The sequence below is a fragment of the Schistocerca cancellata genome, chromosome 1, assembly GCF_023864275.1.
Source record: "Schistocerca cancellata isolate TAMUIC-IGC-003103 chromosome 1, iqSchCanc2.1, whole genome shotgun sequence".
Classification (NCBI taxonomy): Eukaryota; Metazoa; Arthropoda; class Insecta; order Orthoptera; family Acrididae; genus Schistocerca; species Schistocerca cancellata.
Window position 1 is genome coordinate 461721451 of NC_064626.1, and position 23700 is coordinate 461745150.

Consider the following 23700-nt stretch of genomic DNA (forward strand, 5'->3'; position numbering starts at 1 on the left):
TTATTATTCGGTGATCCATTTCTTTTCCTCAACACCTGTTAAGAATATATCACAATATGCTATTCACGTAAACATGACATTGCTAAAAGCTTAACACAGAACTGGTTGTGACACTCCCGTACATGCGGACAGTGCAGTTACATAAGTATCACACTCGTACACTTCTTAAAGTTGAGAGTAAACAAATTGGATTCACGGACTGTCATACTGTGTACGACATATCGTCTAAAAATGCTGCAGTAAGGTACTATGTGTATTCGTATAGTAAATAAAAAAAAGGCTTTCAGCTGATGACCGGTGCACATTTTCCTTGAGGTTCCATTTGTTTACTATTAACTCTAGCAAGTGGAAGTGTTGCGTTACTTTCGTACTTGCTCTGTGTGCTATTAGAGTAGGACGAAATCAGTTTTCCGGTATGTTTCTAATAACGTCACGTTTGCCTGAGTGGTACACTGTGACACTTTGTCGAACACGTCCTGAGGAGAGGAACTGGTTTACCAACTAAAACATGCCTTTCGCGGAGGTGATAAACTGAAGCTAGGTAAGCAAAAGCTATGCTTGTCCGGTTCAAAGAAACTAAACAAAGACCTTGTGTGGCGACACTGTTTGAATATGCGCGCGTCACAACCTGATTGGGCAATTTCAACGCTAAATACACTGAAGCGCCAAAGAAACTGGTATAGATATGTGTATTCAAATACCGAGATATGTAAACAGGCAGTATACTGCGCTGCAGTCGTCAACGCCTGTATAAGAGAACCAGTGGCACATTTGTGAGATCGGTTACTGATTCTACAATGGCAGGTTATCAAGATTTAAGTGAGTTTGAAGATGGTGTTATAGTTGGCGCACGAGCGATGGGGCACAATAACTCCGAGGTAGCGATGAAGTGGGGATTTTCCTGTACGACCATTCCATGAGTGAACCGTGAATGTCAGGAAACCGGTAAAACATCAAATCTCCTACATCGCTACGGCTGGAAGAAGATCCGGCAAGAACCAATGACGACCGAAGAGAATCGTTCAACGTGACAGAAGTGCAACCCTTGCACAGATTGCTAGAGATTTCAATGATGGTCCATCAATAGTATCAGCGTGGGAACCATTTAACGAAACATCACCGATATGCGCTTTCGGAGCCGAAGGTCCACTCGTGTAGCCTTGATGACTGCACTACACAAAGCCTTACGCCACGCCTGGGCCCGTCAACACCGACATTGAACTGTTGATGATTGGAAACATGTTGCCTGGTCGAACGAGTCTCGTTTCAAATTCTGTCGAGTGGATGGACGTGTACAGGTATGGAGAAAACCTCAGGAATCTCAGCAGCTGCTCAAGCTGGTGGAGGCTCTGTAATGGTGCGGGGCGTGTGTAGTTGGAGAGATACGGGAAATCTGATACATCTATATACGACTCTGACAGAATACACGTAAGTAAGCATCCTGTATGATCACCTGTATACATTCATGTCCATTGAGCATTTCGATGGACTTGCGCAATTTCAGCAGGACAATGCAACCCCCGTACGTCCAGAATTGCTTCAGAGTGGGTCCAGGAACACTCTTCTGAGTTCAAACACTTCTGCTGCCCACCAAACTCCCCAGACATGAACATTATTGAGCATATTTGGAATATCTTTCAACGTACTGTTCAGAAGAGATCTCCACGCCCTTGCACTCTTACGAATTTATGAACAACCTTGCACGATTCGTCGTGTCGATTCCGTCGAGCACTACTTCAAACATTAGTCGAGTCCATGCCACGTCTTGTCTCGGCACTTCTGGATGCTCTTGGGGGCCCTATACGATTTTAGGCAGATATACCGATTTCTTTGGCTCTTCAGTGTAAAACGGAAACGGCACAACGTATTGAAATTTTTTCTTAATGGTCATTTCTCAGCACAGCCTCCCATGCAATACCATTACAAGCTTTCCAGACTGTTTCTGACCACCCTGTATAGTGGTACTAAGAAAAGAGGTACTGCTGCTTATATCTGCTTAACGGACAAGAGGTTAAAGGGCCTCTGACAGCTGAATCTCATTTGCTTTTGAAGAAAAAATTGTTCAGGGTGTTCCAGATAAATCGAATACCTTGTATACACTGACAACGTTATTAGACAAAGAAACACAAGTTCGGTATTTATCAAACTTTGTGCAGATATTCATCATACAGCTGTAACGCGCGTTATATAGTTAAACTTTTGTCCATTCAGAACGTATGTCCACTATTAACATCGATTTGAGGTGTGTCGCTACACGTACGACTACACTATTCCTGTGCACTTTAATGAAACAGCCTCCCAATTTCATCTTGAGGAATTTCGTGCCATGCCTGAAACGCTTTTTGCGTCAACTCATGAACACTGCTGTCTGGAGGCAAGAGTAGAGGTGTGGATAGGATACAGCAAGGCCTAAGAATTTCGGTACACAGTCATCCATTTCCCGTTCCAAAGGTACGCGGTTAATGGCACAGCGACCTGCAAACCGCCCCACACGCTACGTCCAAGTGCGACAAGACGATGGTAACGATTCGTCGCTGCAGCATTGCGTCAGTCAGTGGTGAATGCTATCGCCGCCGAAAAGCCAGACAAATGGCCTCTGAGGCGTTATTTATGCGCGCCGATCAAGCCATCAGACGTATTCCATCCGGTGGCCATAGCCAGGCGGCCCCGTGCTGTGCGACTCTTCAGCATCTGCAGGACAGCTGCTCGTACGCTGCTGCAACAAAGGATCAGCAAACGGGTTATAACACGAAAATGTTGACAAAATACCTTCTGCACCATCCAAAATTTTTCTACCGTTTAATATCTGTTGATAACTTGTAATATACTACAACACTTGAATCTGTAAAGTCTTATTACAGAAACTATATTTAATACGTAATGGATGTAATAGTGTATTTATTCGTGAACGTATATAATTGATTGTAATTATAATGTAAATATTGTAAATTGCTGGTTAATCGCCATGAGAACTTTGTTTAAATGTGTCGATAGCAACGATGAAATGGCGGCAGTAACTGTGCCGCTCTTTATTTTTGCGTATGGAGAGTCTCCTGAAATCGTTTGCTGGGCGCTTCCGCAGAAGCAGTGCACAAGCTACGATCGCACCAATGTAGGCGCAGCTATTGTATCAGCACGGTCGGAGTGGACAGGTGGAGGAAAGTGCAACTCTAACTGTTGCCTGTTCCATAATTATCCGCGCTCTAGAGACGACTCGTGGTTCTCAACCAGCAGCCACAGCACCAGCAGTAAAAATTTGGAAATTTGTAGTAAGATCCAATGGGACCAAACTGCTGAGGCCATCGGCCCCTATGCTCACACATTACTTAACCTAACTTAAACTAGCTTACGCTAAGGACAACACACACACCCATACCCGAGGGAGGAGTCGAACCTCCGACGGGGGAGAGTCGCGACAACCGTGACAAGACGCCGTAGACCACGCGAAACGTCACAAGGCGCCTCAGACCTCGCGAAGGTAACAAGGCACTTCAAACCAAGCGGCTGCACCAGGAGCAGCTCAGCATTGTCGTCGGCTACATTCTTCGTCGTCCGCATAGCTACGACATCATAACACTACTAACTGACAGACTATAAAGTAATGTTGTACCGGCATTAAGCAGTGGCATTTCTTTGATTAACTTTCTTGAATAATAATCTGAAATAGTTAAAATCTTGTAGGGCACCAGTGTTGGCAGTGCCCTCAGAAATTACTACCCAGCAGGGTCGCTTTTCTTTTGATGAAAATTGATTAACTATTTACTGCTAGTGTTGTTTTGTTTGCTGGTGGCCAGTCCGTCTAACTTTTGTTGGCTCAGTAACTGTGTATTAAAAATACAGCAGACATTAAGAATGTGCTATTTAATCTATTCTGTACTTAGCTTAGCGAGTGACTTCTGCTAGCTTGGTGGGTATTTTATTATTCTTTTATTAAAAGTAAATCAGTTACTCACATGCTTAAATGTTTCAATGGGCTATTAGCACTGGGACTCAACATCTGAGGTCATCAGTCCCCTAGAACTTAGAACCACTTAAACCTAACTAACCTAAGGACATCACACACATCCATGCCAGAGGCAGGATTCGAACCTGCGACCGTAGCCGTCACGCGGTTCCAGAATGAAGCGCCTAGAACCGCTCGGTCACTGAGACCGGCTCACATACTTGAAGTGAATTCAGTTCAATGTTTCAAAACTTAAAAGTAAATTGCTTGGTTTTTTCCACATGTTTCATTACGTCACATTGAGATTAAGGAAAGTCATTTTTAAATAACAAAATTTCAGCCATGCTGTCATTTATTCAACCAACAACTTCAGTTAACTTTGCTTTCAAAATTTAGTATTTCGGAATAAGTAATTGCAAACTCAGTGTTTTATGATTGTTGTTTTCTCGTGAACTGTTGAGTTGCGGGAAAGCGTGAGAATTTTCTGTTGGTACCCCAGTAATTATTTGCTTAATTTTCTTTGTTATTACCTCTCTTAGGATGTTTGATATTCATTTCCCTAGTGGGCTGCCCTCCGTTCAATTATTCCTTTTCGTTATTACTCAGTATTTTTTGTATTAAATAATACATGGTACTCTTTTACCCTCTGTGTGATTCGTGAGCGACTGCACTAAATTCCACCCATTTCAGAATTATTATCAATGTATGATTAGGTTTAGAATAGGTACTTCCTTCAGAAGGGTCTGTCCTCCTACTAACATGTATTACTTTCTTTCGGTAACGATAGCCTTACTAACTGTAAAATTTCATTAGGCATAAGCGACCACAGTCATTTATATCGCAATCCAATAGGCCGATTAGGAAGGGGGAAAGATATACAGTCAGCAAAGAGTTCCGCGATAGAGAACAGCGGCTCCGTGTGTAATGTCGGACAGCCTTCTACGACCAGACGCCGGCCGTGCTCCTCGAGGTCCGAGGTTCGGCGTTACTAGACTACCCATGGAAACCAGTGGAGCCTATGCGTCGTCACCACCTGCTGTTTAAAGGGCAGTCGCTACGGACTGCAAGGAGGCTGTGCTAGTTTCGATTGGCTGCTGTCACAATCGCTGCCACCAATGCCACACAGCATCTTGTGGGCCTCTTCCTCTCAGCAGCATACATGACCTATTCTGTCACTCGATAGCGATACGCACATATACAGACGGAAGTAGTATGGCGTAAAAAAGGTAGAAAGGACAATGCATTGGCAGAGCTGTGACTTCTAATCAGATGACTCGTGTTCCCGATGTAATTACGGCCGCAAGACGGGAATCAACAGAATTTGAACGCAGAATGATAGATGCAGCTGGATGCATGGAACCTTCAATTTCGGAAATCGTTAGAGAATGAAATATTCCGAGATCGGTAGTGCCAACAATGTACCGAGAATATCAAATTTCAGGCATTACCTGTCACCACGAACAACGCGGTGGGAGGAAGGATTGTAGCCTATCGCGATTGCGGTTTATCGTATTACGACATTGCTGCTCGCGTTGGTCGAGATCCAATGACTGTTAGCAGAATATGGAGTCGGTGGGTTCAGGGGGGTAATACGGAACGCCGTGCTGGATCCCAACGGCCTCATATCACCAGCAGTCGAGATGACAGGCATCTTATCCACATGGCTGTAACGGATCGTGTAGCCACGTCTCGATCCCTGAGTCAACATATGGGGACGTTTGCAAGACAACAACCATCTGCACGAACAGTTCGACGACATTTGCAGCAGCATGGACTACCAGCTCGGAGACCATGGCTGCGGTTACCCTTGACGCTGCATCACAGACAGGAGCGCCTGCGATGGTGTACTCAACGACGAACCTGGGTGCACGAATGGCAAAACGTCATTTTTTCGGATGAATCCAGGTTCTGTTTACAGCATCATGATGGTCGCATCCGTGTTTGGCCTCATCACGGTGAACGCACATTGGAAGCGTGTATTTGTCATCGCCATACTGGCGTATCACCCGGCGTGATGGTGTGGGGTGCCACTGGTTATACGTCTCGGTCACCTCTTGTTCACATTGACGGCACTTTGAACATTGGACGTTACATTTCAAATGTGTTACGACCCGTATCTCTACCTGTCATTCGATCCCTGTGAAACCCTACATTTCAGCAGGATAATGCACGACCGCATGTTGCAGGTCCTGTACGGGCCTTTCTGGATAAAGAAAATGTTCGACTGCTGCCGTGGCCAGCACATTCTGCAGATCTCTCACCAATTGAAAACGTCTGGTCAATGGTGGCCGAGCAACTGGCTCGTCACAATACGCCAGTCACCACTCTTGATGAACTGTGGTATCGTGTTGAAGCTGCATGGACAACTGTACCTGTACACGCCATCCAAGTTTTGTTTGTCTCAATGCCCAGGCGTATCAAGGCCGTTATTACGACCAGAGGTGGTTGTTCTGGGTACTGATTTCTCACGATCTATGCACCCAAATTGCGTGAAAATGTAATCACTTGTCAGTTCTAGTATAGTGTATTTGTCCAATGAATACCCGTTTATCATCTACATTTCTTCTTGGTGTAGCAATTTAATGGCCAGTAGTGTAGATTGGAATAATAGAGAATTGGAAGGTGGTTCGATGAACCCTTTGCCAGGCACTTAAATGTGATTTGCAGAGTATCCATGTAGATGTAGATGTGTTTCCAGAGTTTTTGGTTCTTATACTTGGTTTCTGAACCTGGTGAAGATATGAGTATGTGTCCATGCTTCCTGTTGGGCTCTTTGGAATGAAAACTAAAACTTAACTGCTCCCGAACAGGCCAAGAAGGCCCAACGGTACCGACCGGCCGCCGTGTCATCCTCAGGCCATAGGCGTCACTGGATGCGGAGGGGCATGTGGCCAGCACACCGCTCTCCGGGAAGTATGTCAGTTTCCGAGACCGGAGCCGCTACTTCTCAATCAAGTAGCTCCTCAGTTTGCCTGACATGGGCTGAGTGCACCCCTCTTGCCAACAGCACTCGGTTATCGGATGGTCACCCATCCAAGTGCTATCCCAGCCCGACAGCGCTTAAATTCGGTGATATGACGGAAACCTGTGTTACCTCTGCGGCAAGGCCGTTGGCGGTCTCTTCGGAATGCCTGTCATTATATTCATGTAAACTGAATGGTAAATTTTAACGAATGTTCTGTTCTTAAAATGTAAGGAAATTGATATTAATTTTTCTGGTATTATGTACATTTTTGTAGAGAAAGCGTAGCATTCTACACCAGTGAGATGGGAAATACATGACGCTCTGAAAAAAAACAGGTAAGTAAGAAAAAAAAACAGGTAAATAAGAACTCCAATGGAAGTGACTTTCGGACTGTGATACTACATTCCGCATCTGTTAGGCGCATTTACGACCATCTGCATCCCTTTGTTTGCGTGTGGCTGTTGTTGGTGTGTGAAGTGATAAATTCATTGCTTTGCAGTACAATTATTGCTGTAAGTAATGTGTAACTGTTTTTGTTGTTCTATTTGTTGAAATGAAATTTGTGCACAATTATTAAAATTTAATGATTGTTTAATATATTTGCTCACGTCAGATTTCACAGTGTTGCAAAAATGATAACACTAAATTTTCATTTTGAGAGCGTTCTTTACTAACATTTTGCAGTACAACTGGGTTTGGCCGTTTTGTAATATTCAAGAACTACTCGTAACGTATTCAAGAAACTTGCAAATATTAGACATAAACTCTGCAACTCATGAAATATGGTATGAGAAAAATATGTATGACACATTGTTAACGTCAGACCAAATAAGGTAAGCATATACTTTGCGTATATCGAATACGGGTCAGGTCCTGAAGCACTTGTTACACATACCTGAATGGTGATGTCGGGCTGCACTTTATTATTTGTTGCCAATGATTGCAATTAATTATTAACGTTATTTCACAACATAACACAAAAAAATGAAGATTTTTGCTTGTGGTATTTTTGTGATGTCTATTTACGTTATGTGGCCAAAATAATGGGACTAGTCTCTGTGCAGAGGAATAATAAGTTACGACACGACCTAACAGTGTAATTTTGTTTCAACTCAGAGAGTGATTTAATTGTTATTTTCACTTATAATTAAATTTGCAAAGATAGTGACTAAATTCCTACTTACTACCAGACTTCAATAATTATGCTACATAGACTCTAAGAAAAAAACCATGCTCCATGATGAGGGAATTATCTTAATGGGAACGTAATGTGATGTACATGTACAGGCGAACAGATGATAATAATACGCTATTGACCATTAAAATTGCTACACCACGAAGATGACGTGCTACAGATACGAAATTTAACCGACAGTAAGAAGATGCTGTGATATGCAAATTATTAGCTTTTCAGAGCATTCACGCAAGGTTGGCGCCGGTGGCGACACCTACAACGTGCTGACATGAGGAAAGTTTCCAACCGATTTCTCATACACAAACAGCAGTTGACCGGCGTTGCCTGGTGAAACGTTGTTGTGATGCCTCGTATAAGGAGGAGAAATGCGAACCATCACGTTTTTGACTTTGACAAAGGTCGGATTGTAGCCGACCGCGATTGCGGTTTATCGTATCGCGACATTGCTGCTCGCGTTGGTCGAGATCCATTGACTGTTAGCAGAATATGTAATCGGTGGGTTCAGGAGGGTAATACGGAACGCCGTGCTGGATCCCAGCGGCCTCGTATCTCCAGCAGTCGAGATGACAGGCATCTTATCCACATGGCTGTAACGGATCGTGTTGCCACGTCTCGATCCCTGAGTCATCAGATGGGGACGTTTGCAAGACAACAACCATCTGCACGAACAGTTCGACGACGTTTGCAGCAGCATGGACTATCAGCTCGGAGAGCATGGCTGCGGTTACCCTTGACGCTGTGGTATCGTGTTGAAGCTGCATGGGCAGCTCTACCTGTACACGCCATCCAATCTCTGTTTGACTCAATGCCCAGGCGTATCAAGCCCGTTATAATGGCCAGAGGTGGTTGTTCTGGGTACTGATTTCTCACGATCTATGCACCCAAATTGCGTGAAAATGTAATCACATGTCAGTTCTAGTATAATATATTTGTCCAATGAATACCCGTTTATCACCTGCATTTCATCTTGGCGTAGCAATTTTAATGGGCAGTAGTGTAGTAAAACAAAGGGGTCCTGCTATGAAATGAAATGGCACCCCAGAACCATCACTCCTGGCTGTCAGCCGTGTGGTGAGCGACAGTCAGGCTGGTATCGCACCGCTGTCCAGGGCATCTCCAGAGACGTCTTCGGCCTGGAATCTCAGTAACTAGAGTAGAATGGTCTTCAGTCTTGAGTTTCGCTTCGAATTGTGACGACTAGCGGAGACGTGTCTAGTGACACCGCGGACTGTGGTGGGATACCGACCTGACCTGCCTGCCATACGGACCGACAACAAGGAGTGACGGTCTGCAATGCCATTTTCTTTAATGGCAGGACCTCTTTGGTTGTCATCCGCGGCACCCTTACAGAATAGCGGTACGCGGTCGATATTCTGCGCCCCGTTTTGTTTCCCTTAATGGCAAGTCATTTTGAGCTTACATCTCACCAAGGTAATGCCCAGCCGCACACAGCAAGAGTAACTGCCGTTCTGTGTTCGTGCTTCCCAGAACCTACCTTAGCGAGCAAGGCTATCTATACTACATATGAGCACATGTGTGGTGTTTGTTCTGTCGGACGTCTCAGATCTCTCTGAACTTGATTCCCGTGATATCCTCACTGTGGATATACAATAGGCGCTGTCCGTCCCGACAGATGAGTGGTCAGCGGGACGGATAGCCGTCCTACGGGCCTGGCTTCGATTCCCGGCTGGGTCGGGGATTTTCTCCATTCAGGGACTGGGTGTTGTGTTGTCTTCATCATCATTTCATCCCCATCCGGCGCGCAGTTTGCCAAATGTGGCGTCCAATGTAATAAGACCTGGACCAAGCCGGCGGGACCTGCCCCGTAAGCGGCCTCCCGGCCAATGACGCAGTCCACAGGGACTGTACCTCTTGTGGAAATACAGGAAATACTACGAGCAAATGAGGTACATGGAGGCCGACGCTGGTTAGTAGTGTGTGGTATGTTGAGAATTTGGGTCGAACGGAAGGCGTGGTCGGATAGCTCAGCGGATTAATGCGACCACACGCGTAAAGTGGGAAATCCGGGTTCGAATCGCGGTCAGCACAAATTTTCAAGTTTCATAATTGAATTACAGCATTTCAGTACCCAGTTGCGGCTGGCGTCGGTTCCTCCCTTGAAATACTTTAGTAATATTGTTTAATTTCAGTTTTAATAGTGGACGTCAACTCTATGAACGACGTTCAGTTTCTAGCGATCAGCCAACAAAGCGTGACGCAAGTCTTGCGAATAAAATTATACACATTGTACCATAAACTGTTAGAGAAACAGGCGAAAACGTGCAGCATGAATATCAGTTACAGTACAGAATACAGATCTCTTAAACCCCGTTAAGCTGCAAGGAGATAGTGATGTAAAATAGTATTACGCTTATGATTACTTGAGTTACAGTCTCCCAACATGTTACCCATTAGGACCTTCAACAATAGACGAGACAACCTCGGATCTATAATAGTAGAGTGGAGATAGGATACGTGAGGAATGTAGAGTTCAGAATGTTAACGGAGGTGATACAGTGCAGAACCTGTCTCACTCACCATGTGTAACATGCGGTGCAAGACGGATACTGTGTAAGTAGGCTGTTTATGTTTTCTTTATGTAAGTTTGCTGTTTATGTTTTCTTATTGGCAATGCCACGTAGCGCTCTCTGTATGAAAATCACTGGCTGTGCTGTGTGCAGTATGTGGCTAGTTTGCATTGTTGCCTGCCATTGTTGTCATGGACTGCTATAGCTGGATGTGAACAGCAGATTGCGTTGGGCAGTTGGAGGTGAGCCGCCAGCAGTGGTGGACGTGGGGAGAGAGATGGCGGAGTTTTGATAATCTGTAAGACTGAATGTCAATTATGAATATTAAGGTAAATACATTGTTTGTTCTCTATTAATATCTTTCATTTGCTAACTATCCCTATCAGTAGTTAGTACCTTCAGTGGTTTGAATCTTTTATTTAGCTGGCAGTAGTGGCGCTCGCTGTTTTGCAGTAGCTTGAGTAGCGAAGATTTTTGTGAGGTAAGTGATTTGTAAAAGGTATAGGTTAAAGTTAGTCAGGGCCATTGTTTTGTAGGGGTTATTGAAAGTCAGATTGCGTTGCGCTAAATAATATTGTGTGTCAGGTTAAGCACAGGCTTGTATAATTGTTCTAAGTGGACGTTTCACATGTAAAATTGTTCTAAGGGGACGTTTCATATGTCGACCCTTAGCCTAGGATACCTCACTGGAATCTTCTGATTTTTTCTTGTAGTTTGTGTAATTAGTGTAGCTTTTGTTTATTGCTAGCGCGTAATTGTAGAGAGAATCTCCTTTGTAGTTGCAGTCTTTCATTGTTGTAATGTAAAACAGTTGTGGCATGCATGTAGATTTGCAACAAGTATTTCGCAGCTGCAATTAACTAGATATTATTTTCAGTGCTATGTTAATGTGTTCTCCTATTTTTGCTCTTCAAATTGTGTTTTTCTGTGTTATCGTGTGAAATATTGTCACAATAATGGCGTGTGAAAAACGTAACACTCGGCTCCAAAGTAAACTGAGAAACGACAGTGAAGACGAAAGCAATGTGTTAGCGCCACTGTGTAATGAGTTAACTAATGTTCAAAGTAGTAATTTGGTAACTGTGCATAGGGAAATGGAGCGGACGTCAAACAATGGCGTAGACAGTCAAACAGGTAGTGAACAGGGAAGCATTATCGATCGGTCGGTCGGCAACAGCTCGCCTCAGGAATCCGAAATGATAGGACACAATATTGCAAATACTGTAGATTCAGGTTTTGCGTCCTCACCGTTTTCTCAAATAAGTCAAGACACATTTTCAGCTTGTCAAAATGTGAATGTTGCCGGCGCAAATGCACTGCCGAAAAGAGTAGAGGAACAGATTCCAGACACTAATGCATTGTTATTACAACTAATGCAACAAATGGAACAAAATCAGAGACAGATGGGACAAAATCTTAAAAAGTTAGACACAATGGAACAAAATCTTAAAAAGTTAGACACAGTGGAACAAAATCTTAAAAAGTTAGACACAGTGGAACAAAATCTTCAAAAGTTAGACACAATGGAACAAAATCTTCGGAAGTTAGACACCACACTTGAACAAACACGTGAAGATTTAACTACTGAGTTACATAACATTGAATCGAAATGCCAAAAAGTCTGTAATGACGTAAAAACACAAATTTGTGAGCATTTTCAGCCTATTTTTTCGCGGCATGAAAATGCATTACAGAATCACGAAGCAGCCATAAAAGAACTGCAAACTATTGTTCATGAAAATCATGAGACCTTGCAAGCTAAAATGGACTCAGTTGCATCTACCGATTCGGTTACGCAACTTGCAAAAACTCAGGAAAACTTAAAGGACACAGTAGAAAGACACATGGGGGAAATTAGTTCATTATCAGAGAAAGTAGCCGAACTTTCGGATCAGGTCACTAACTTATCTACAAAGGTAGATGATGATCTGAATGACACAAGACCCATAGCCTTCACTGACACAGAAGACTATGAACAAATAAGAAAATTCAAACAAAATCAAAATCAAATCAATACACAGTACAAAAGAGAAATCCGGGAAGTACAAGATCAGTTGACACAGGTAATACAAGAATTACATATTTCAGAGGATACTCGCGCTCCAACACGAAAAGAGGAACTTAGAAATACGGAAAAGCCACAAAATAATAGCACAGGGCATTTCGGTAATTATGAAAGAAATTGGCAAGGTACACCGAATTTTGAGATGGAACCGCCGAAACGACGTGACAATGACCGACATGCTACTCGCCGACACGATGATTTTGACTATAAGCTGTTCATTACTACACGTAAATTCAAAACATTTAAGAATTCTGGCAACGACATTCATCCACAAGCATGGCTCCATCAATTCTCTCATTGTTTCCCTCCCAACTGGTCATTGGAGCACAGGTTAGAATTTATGTGTGGCTACTTAGAGAATGAACCAGCTGTAAGAATGCGATCGGTCATTCACGATTGTCACAGTGAAGGAGAATTTTACCATGCCTTCCTCTCAGCATATTGGTCACAAGCTACACAAGATCGCGTAAAACATAGCATCATGATGATGAAACACTTTGAACAATCTGAATTTTCCAGTCTTGTCAACTATTTTGAAGACATGTTGCACAAGAATCAGTACCTATCAAACCCATACAGCCCCTCAGAACTCATCCGCATTTGCTTAATCAAACTGCCTGAACATTTGAGACATATTATTTTAGCAGGACGTTGCAAAGACGGCATTGAAGCTTTTCAGGGACTGTTACAAGAACTGGAAATTGACACAGACAGTCGCGGGATGCGAAAACAGGAAAACAATCATTACAGGTCACATCCGTCACAATTCCGTGACGACAGAAACAATAAATGGCCACGACAAACCTATTCTTACAACGTAAATCGTGACCAAAACAGACACCACCCATATGATAACCACTGGCAGAGTAATAGTTACAGGGAAAGATCACCTTTCCGCGGTAATGACTATCACAGAGACAATCAGAGAAACAGACAATATGGGAACCAAAATAACTATTATCAAGGGAGACAGAATAACTTTAGACGCAACGGTCCAGCACGCAGTTACGACTCAGGCAGAAATTCTCCACCACATGACCGACAAGAAAGAAACTATCGAACCTACCGACATGACGACAGACGATATGATCATAACGACAGACCTGAATTGCATCAGAACTGGCGAGTTTTAAACAGAGCTGGGCCCTCTGGGCAAGGCGAATTTGTGGAAGTTAGGTCTCCAACTCCCAATAACGGCGCGCGCCAACAAAGAAACAGACAATGACTCACACCGCAGGCAGCCGCGTGCGCCGGCTGGCTCCGAGAAAAATAACATTGACGCTAACCTTGAGCAAAATTCCTGTATTCTTTACGGACTAATACTGCATGATAATTGCGTTGAAGTTGAAACTCTGCGTACTAGGAAGAGTAAAGGTTTACACCACATTTCTCATGTAAAACCATTTATTGACAGATAATCTGCTTTTTAACTTAGTCTTTGCAATTTTCACTTCACGCTACTTGTACAATTTGTCACACTGAGAAACTGTTAACATGCAACTATGTTTTAAAGCTAACTAACCATCCAGTCAAGAACCAAGAGAAATTATTTAAACAGAAATTACGAGTGCATTGTTATTGCGAACAGACGACACAGTGTAATTGTGTGTGTACATTCTTGCTTGTTAGTTGCAGGATTAGAACATTTACCAGCACTGCTAATGAAATTTTCATGCAACATTTTGGTTTGCTTGAGAGTGGATTCTGGATTTGAGGTGCTTTCTGTGAAATGCCAGATGACACAGTGGTTAGTTTATGTGACAGCTACACGATTTTATCACGACGCTGCTAATGCGTGACAATTTACAATGTTGCTTTTGCGGTGTATCTGTTTTATATCTGCACAGTTTTTTCTGAATTCTTCTATAAAGTGAGACATGTTTTAGTGGTGACTTTTGTGCTATTGCTACAAGGAGACAGCCTTTTCCGTAGGACAACAATACGTTACAGCACAGTACTTTCCTCATCACGGCAATAAGCGTAATAACTAAGTTATCTATACGCAAAGCATTTCACTTTTGTTTATCATGAGGTAAGTACATTGACTTCTGCAGAACTTAGCTTTCGGAGGACAATAACTACGACACTTCCCAGAGATTATCTTACAGCAAGACGCACATTTAGCGCTACTGGACACGTATTTGAGTGATTAATTTTGTACTTAAGACATTTATTTTTAGAGATTTTTGAATTACAAAGAAAGTTTTTCGTGATACATTTCATTCCATTGCTGTAAGCTATTATACCTGAGGATACAATTACAATAAACCTCAGGGGGGTACACGCCTACTTTGTGTACCATGTGTTTGGCAAGCACAAGGAGCCCTAGCTAATATGGTATTTGCTTATACAATTTAACACATCGGTACCATATTTCTCTAACACATAAATTACACAGCTATCTGATCATTTAACTGAGAGAGGCAAACTTGTTTATTTCGTCAGTGACACATGTTTACGCAATTACAGAGTTGGATTACTTCACACTTAAGAAATTGTACTTTGTCTGTACTTTGTGCACTGTTCATATTTTTTTTGGAACCATTGTGATACTATGAGAACTTTGAATGATGTATTTGGTAAGGGAGTATGATTTTAAAGTACGTTGGAGGCAGATGACACTTTTGACATGAGCAGAGAATTTTGTTAGGTTTTGAAATTATTGGAGGAAGCTACGACGATTTTGAGATTTGACTGAGGTTTTATGATGTTATTTTTACGACGACGATGTGTATTATGCTGTTGCGGTAAGTTTATGATCCATAAGCTGATGCTATATGAGTTATTTGATTATGCTATGTATCTGTTATGATGAAATATGGAAAAAGTGTCGACGAATAAGGTAAGGAGTAATGAATAGTGGTTAGGGACTCTTGACCTGTGAAATATTTTTATATGAGACTGTCACTGTAGCGGAAACTGCTGTCGTAAATATTTCCGTAAGAAAGTTAAGTGACCACCTGCACATAATGCGACGTGGGCACCCAGGTGTGTCAGACACCTGGAGAACAAGCCTTTTCAGACGCTCAGGTAGAAAAGAAAGCCATTAGGGTGTGCCAGAGGCACAGGTGGAAGAGAAGGACAAAGAGAGGCCTATACCCCTGTTTATGACATTCCTTTGTAGAGGGCATCGCTAATGCGACACGCTCGCTACTTGAAAACATATGATTTTTGTAATGCGTTGTGGGCACACAGCTGTGTCAAACACCTGGAGAATAAGCCATTAGGATGTGCCTTTCATCGCTAATGCGACACCCTCGTTACTTAAAAAATTTATGATATTTACTGAAATGCCTAACAAAATGACAAGAAATATTTTTACATCTGCACACCTGATTATGACAAGAGTCTTTGTACGAGAGTTGAGAGCAATTAACTTATGAAATGAAATGTCACATGACTACTGAATGACATTTTTATGCTTTGGTTTGCGTAATTGCTTATTTCATTTAATATCTGGTTTCCAGCTGTGTTGCAGCATTAGTTTCATAAAATAAAATGCATTTGCTAATGTGAACTCTTTCTGTCAACAGATCTATTAAATAATTATTTTATGATCCACATTCTTTAAAAAAGAACACTTGGAAAGGAAAGAACAATAAGAAGGAACTAGTAACTGGACACATAGTTTTCTTTTCAAGTACATGGTAATATTTTTTTTACAATAAGTTGTTATGGTGCACCACTTTAATTACATAGACATTAAGATGTGAATATGCTTTTCCCTTTTCTGCATTGTTGTTTTTACTGTAATATTTTTTCTGCTTGAGCTATGTCATGTTTAGGTATAAGTTGCTGCTGTTTGCCAGGCATAGTGTTACTGAATTGGACTTTGTGTTACTCTTCTAAGCTAGTTTTTCTTGTTTCCTGCACAGTGCCTTATATTAGTTGTAATATTGCACTTGCTTTGCTAATTTATGCTGCTAGCTTTGCCAATTTGCATTTTTTGTCATTTCTGTTTGTGTTGATTTGTTGTCATGCTGCATTGCCTCGTCCCTTGGTATATATATATCTGAGCTCAGTAGATTTAAGTTAGCTTAAGAGGGGGTAGACTATATAAGAAACTGACTATGGAGAATAGGTAAAGAATGCATTGCGAAGAAAGATTTGGGCCCAAATGAGTATTGTACAATCAGAAATAATTATTTTGAAAGAAATATGAATAGAATACAGGAACGAGGTATAGGTAGGATTTTCTTGGAAATAAATGATGAGGTAAGCAATGTGTGAACATATAAATACAGAAAGTATGCTTAGATAGGATTTTTTGGTGGAAGCAAAGGTTGAAATAAGACGAACGATCTATGGAATGAAGGGAGATCTCCAAGCAAAATACTGCAGTAAACCAAACCCTGTCCTTTCCTCTTTGCTGCCTTTTCCAAATATGTAATTGTGTGGTGTCCTTTCCTTTTGGTGTTATCCCACTATGTGTTTGTGTACCCTTGTGTATTTGTGTTTTTTTCCTGTCTTTATGTGTTTAGCTGATGAGAGCTATGTTGTAGAATTTTTCTAATATTCTGTTATTTTCTTTGTAAAGATGCTTAGACATTATTTATTCTGTGTTGTTTTAATGCTCATGTGTGAAGTTGACGTTTCAAAAGTTATTCTGATCTTTTATGTATGTACTCATGTCATCATTCCTGTAACACTGATGTATATGTTTATTTCTATTCTTTTGTAAAGCCCTATTACTACAAATATTATCTGTATTGTTATGTTTTTAATGATGTATTTTGTATCTTTGTAATTGTATTCTTATGTTATATAATTGTAATTGACACCAGTTACTCAAATTCAGTAACTTGTAAGCATTCATTTCACTGCACACATTTCTGTTGGTCATAGTATATGGACAATATGTGAGAAGTAGGGACTGTTAGTGTTTGCACGTGTGTTAATAATTCAGCAAGGGACTGGATAACAGCATTGCTGGTTCTAAGGACAATTCCCAAAAACTTTGTGAATGCACAAGTGGTGGTTATGGACTTGCTCTATTATCCGCAAGACTCTTCAATGGTGATTGTGCACCTGCACAGTCACAACAGATGGCTGCTGGCCATCTCTACGAGGACTACAGTGGGTCTGCATCTTTGATGGCCCACCAATACAATTATCTCTACAAGGACTACTGTGGGTCTGCATCTCTGGTGGCCCATCAATACCATACTCTCTACCAGGACTGCAGTGGGTCTGCTCAGTGATGACCTACCTACCAATATTCGTCAGAACTTCGAATGACTCTGCTGTGGGTTTGCTCCATTGTGGCCCATTACCTGTCAGCATTTCAAGAGTCAGCACTGTCTTTCCGTTGGAAGGACAACACTACTTCTTCAAGACTGCATGGAAATCCACTACTTCTATGTGCAATTTCTTTTACTAATGAGACTTTGTGAAAAACAAAAACTGTAATTACTATTATGATGAACAATCTGGACTGTCTTTATTGACTGTGAAAAAAATTTTAGCTGTTGACCAACATTGTATCAATAAGTGTGTGCATTTGATATCTTTGTTATTGTAATTATGAAAAATTTTTTCAAATCTGTATTGGCCACTGCCCAAAAAAATTTGTAAAATTTTTTGTGGGGAGCATGGGGGCTATGTAAGTAGGCTGTTTATGTTTTCTTTATGTAAGTTTGCTGTTTATGTTTTCTTATTGGCAATGCCACGTAGCGCTCTCTGTATGAAAATCACTGGCTGTGCTGTGTGCAGTATGTGGCTAGTTTGCATTGTTGCCTGCCATTGTTGTCATGAACTGCTATAGCTGGATGTGAACAGCAGATTGCGTTGGGCAGTTGGAGGTGAGCCGCCAGCAGTGGTGGACGTGGGGAGAGAGATGGCGGAGTTTTGATAATCTGTAAGACTGAATGTCAATTATGAATATTAAGGTAAATACATTGTTTGTTCTCTATTAATATCTTTCATTTGCTAACTATCCCTATCAGTAGTTAGTACCTTCAGTGGTTTGAATCTTTTATTTAGCTGGCAGTAGTGGCGCTCGCTGTTTTGCAGTAGCTTGAGTAGCGAAGATTTTTGTGAGGTAAGTGATTTGTAAAAGGTATAGGTTAAAGTTAGTCAGGGCCATTGTTTTGTAGGGGTTATTGAAAGTCAGATTGCGTTGCGCTAAATAATATTGTGTGTCAGGTTAAGCACAGGCTTGTATAATTGTTCTAAGTGGACGTTTCACATGTAAAATTGTTCTAAGGGGACGTTTCAACTGGTACTGTCGAATGCGAGCGACGCCCATCGGCACCACGAAAGTCAAACTTGAAACAGCAGTTGCGCATTTTGTAAGTGTACTGCAGCTAAGCCTTATTAGCTGTCATAGACATCCAGTCTTGCATGAAAATCATGGAAGAAAATTTTTGACAGATGAAAAGTATGTGTCTGATCGAAACTTGTACCTGAGTTCCTGTTTACATACGCCAAAAGTTTTACCGACAGAGTTGTCCAGGAAAAGCTCAAGACTCGCCTTCACAGCATCAATACTACCAGTATCTTTCTCTTACTTGTTAAACCATGAAGCTCTCTTGCTTGCTGCGCTGGATCAGCATACCACGAAGGAAGCGAATTGTGTATCAGTACCATAACCACAGCCTATGTCATAAAAAATTGGTTTTATAAATGATGTACAGACTCACTGCTGTTTGATATTAATTTTTATTCCTGCACTAGAAGTCTGTTTTAGCTAATACTGCCATTATCGAGTGACCTACGGTACGATGGATGTGACATTATTTTCATTACACACATTTATGTTATAGTGGAATATTGAGCACGGATTGCTACTTGCATGTAGATTATCTATATGGTCTGACGTACATATAAAATCATGGGAACTGTATTTTGATTGCTATTATCTATCGACATGTTCCGTCTCTACCTTGTTCTGCCACAACCATCTTTGCTAGTGTTGCGATGAATGTAGTTCTCCTAGTGCATTACCAAAATACGTAGTTTAAGTGCTGTACTGCAATAACAATCACTCCAAACATCTTCCTTCTTCGCTAAAATCGTGTTTAGTCAGTTCGTTAGTCCTTTGATAAGTAGTGTGTAGTGTGTGTGTGTGTGTGTGTGTGTGTGTGTGTGTGTGTGTGTGTGTGTGCGTGTGTGTGTGTGTGTGTGTGTGTTTTAGTTTTTTACATCGCGAATTTGGTTAGCATATGGGAAATATAGTAAGTAAAAGCTTTAAAGAGAGTCGGCACTGTAATTCCCGTTGGTAAATATTACAACATTCCATTTTCAAACTTGAAGCATTTGGTCTTAGGGTATCCCTTTGTCAGTAACTCGTCCTCTTCCAAACGGTGTTTGTTTAACCCAATGGATATTCTTTTTAAATAAATCATTATTTCAATCAGTGTCGGAAAAGTATTAATGTGCTACAATCAGAAAAGTATTAAGGTTTGTAACAGCTTCAATGCGAGCAGCATTGGTCAGCGCTGAGCCAATAGCCATTATTTTCACTGAAAATTTCCAAGGTCATTCATTTATCAATGAATCTTCTGAAATTATTTGTATGAAGCTGTTTTACGGTTGGCATTGCACTTCGCTGTTCCAAGATTAAATATTTTCTATACCTACTGTGGAGAGAACAGAATCCCAAGATTCACCCGTTGCGACTATAGAACCAAGGAAAATTTATTTCATTGTTTATTTTCACAGAGAATTTTGTCAGTATATTGTACAGGGCAATAGAAGTCGGTGCTCACGAGACTGTGTAAATTTCAGAGGGATTGATTTCATTATGAAAATTGTGTATTGGTTTTGCAGATTAAGCCATCACACAGTAAATTTGCGTAAGACAAACATTACGCATTGCATATTCATTGGAAAACAAGAACACAAACACTTTATAAAAGAACACTACACTTGGCAACAGCTCTGCCAGTCGTTGTTTGATATTAGTGGTAGAATTAATGCGATTTCTGCATAAAAGATTAGAAAAGTTACAGTGATTAGAAAGAATCGGAGGGAGAATGGTATTCGTGCTGATCTTTTTGGATCAAATCCACATTCAAATGATGTTTTTTCTCGGTAATTGATTGATTCTTTTGATAGTGTTGCTGCGAGGATTATAATAGTTACTGGGATAATAAATCTAATAAAAACTCTCGTAGATATAACTAGGATTGTTTTTCTTGATTTATATCAATCTTTCTGACTGGAAATCAAATGTACTATTTATATTAGAAAAGCATTACGCATTGTATATATATTCTGTTCTCTCAACCACTCTGTAGCGATTATAGTAATTACATTTCTTTGGCGCAACGCAATTTTTCTAACTCTGTACAAAATTTCTTCCACAGTTTGTCGGCATGCTTTTGCTCCACTTTGTTTTCTATTGACCTTATTGTTGAAAGTTTTTTGTCTTTGGCTTTGTAAGCTATATTTCATTTACGATTCCGCGTAAAAATGTTAAGATTTCGGCGCGAATTCGAACAATTAGAAATACCGAAATTGACGATTCTCCGATAGTTGAGAACAATGTTGAAAATGATAGTGACCGCTCTGCGGTGCAACAGTCTCAGTGCACTACAGAAAACGTCAGTTTCGCTTCTCAAAATTACGAACAAATTCCTGACACTATAATTTCACTCACTAATTTGACTAGTAATCAGACGGTCGATTTCGGTATTGCGGACGCCGCTGATCTGCACATGGCTGACATTCAGAATTCAAAGCTTGATTGTTTACCGAAAGAGGTCAGTGATTTACCTGCTTTTCACACAATTACTCTGTATGCCAATAGTATGTCAGAGAACACAGTAGGGCGAAGTACTCTAACTGTTCTTATGCAAATAATGCAAGAAATGAGATATCCATCGTTGTAAATGATGTCTCCGCACCAAAAAACACAAAAAAGGTGTCACCCGACACATCAATCGAAAAGAATACGGAAGCGATGCTTCAAAACCTCATGCAAATGAAGGTTAAACTGAATACTTTATAGCATACCGGAAAAGCAAGATGCCATCACTGCACGGATCAATGAACGTTTTAATAAAATGATGAACAGTTCGCCAGCAAACGCAAGAAACTAAATGAACAGACAGTTAAGTTCAAGAACAATTTTCGAGCATACGTAACCAACTTAAAACGTACACAGAAACGACTGATAACTATTTCAAACAAGTAGATTAAAATACTAATGCCACAGAAAATAGTTCAGTAGAGCCCGTTAAAGGCGTTGCCACGTCGCGAAACTCACAACCTATTGAAAATTACATGGACAGTACAGAGCAAAATTTTACTGAGAAATTAACTACAACCTTTATTAAGTAGAACGAAATCATAGAGACCACAGACAGACAGACTACGATATTTGCAGCAGGTAAGTGCCATACCGTTACTTGAAAACAGCAGCGGCTCGGTCAACAATAACATCGGACCGCTCAACAGCACGCCACAGCTTGCTTCAAAGCGATGTAGCGCTACGCCGACCAAAACAAAACTCTTTTCAGGATATATCTGGCCCACTGACATCAAAGCTACTTCCTTTTACTCTTAATGCCCATCTGATTTAACAGCAGTGCACAGACCCTATTAGATAAATCGTGAAGTTAGCAGCAGCGAATCAGTCAACAATACAATAACCAGAGCTGAATACCACCAGCACCAAATTGTCAAGCAGATTTATTTGAGAACATTGGTTTCCAAAACTAAACACATCTGCATTCATCTCAAAAATATTATGCCAAGCCAACAGCAGCGCTGTAAATACAACACAGTAGATTCTGCCATCACTTAACTTACTTTCCTGGACTGCGACGTTACGTACGATTTTGACACTGATATGCTAAGTTTGTCTTTTTTTTACGTCTTTTGTATCTATGCAACAACTGAATGATATGTACCGAATTTCACTTTCTATCGTACAGCAATAATGAGAAATTGCTTAAATGCTAATAAGGTAAGTTTTAGCGCCAAGAATACGGCTGCGAATATGAGCGTAATTATATGCGCGCTTATTTCAGCAACAAGAATTTGAAAAGAAAATTATACGGCATTTATTCTAAGAAATTTCTATGTAACCAGCTACTTTATTTACCCTGTAGATATACACCACTTTGACACTATCACGCACTCTCAGCGAGATACTATCACTAGTAACATTAAGGCTTTTGTTTGTTGAATTATTAGTAAATTTTTTGTTAGGTAAGTAACTCTTTGTATTTTATATTACTGTCATGTTTCATGTATGCCGAGTCTTGTGCTCTATTTTGCTAAAAAGCTCTTGTACTTGATGATGTCTGGTTTATTTGATTTCACGTGTGTAGATTTACGAAATCAATTTACCATGTAAGTCATGTCCATTGCATAGACTCATTTACACCACTGACAGTTCTCACATCGTTTCCTGGCAGGCCATTATAAACATTTTCCTGTTGGAGTACTTGGTAAATGAGGCAGATTGCCTATAAAGATTTAGGGTTAAGGATATTTTTCTCTGCATTTTGTGTTAGATATAAGAATAGTTAAAAGAATGTTCATGCCCTGAGCTGCAACAAATTTTATGGAATAATGATGAAATGTTGATAGTAAATGAGTGTTCATGCCATAAGCTACAGAGTACCCGTTGGCTCAACACAAAAGTTTTGTGTCAAGTACAGATAGTGTTGAGGATCAGTGGACATAGTTCAAAACCATCGTACATTATGCGTTAGATGAGTATGTGCCAAGCAAGATCGTAAGAGATGGAAAAGAGCCACCGTGGTACAACAACCGAGTTAGAAAACTGCTGCGGAAGCAAAGGGAACTTCACAGCAAACATAAACATAGCCAAAGCCTTGCAGACAAACAAAAATTACGCGAAGCGAAATGTACTGTGAGGAGGGCTATGCGACAGGCGTTCAATGAATTCGAAAGTAAAGTTCTATGTACTGACTTGGCAGAAAATCCTAAGAAATTTTGGTCTTATGTCAAAGCGGTAGGTGGATCAAAACAAAATGTTCAGACACTCTGTGACCAAAATGGTACTGAAACAGAGGATGACAGACTAAA

General features: G+C 40.9%; 1 pseudogene; it reads right to left on the reverse strand.

Annotated features, from left to right (window-relative positions):
* Positions 1-6941: 6941 nt before the first annotated feature.
* LOC126100623 (5S ribosomal RNA) lies at positions 6942-7058 on the reverse strand (annotated as a pseudogene).
* Between the last annotated feature and the right edge of the window lie 16642 nt (positions 7059-23700).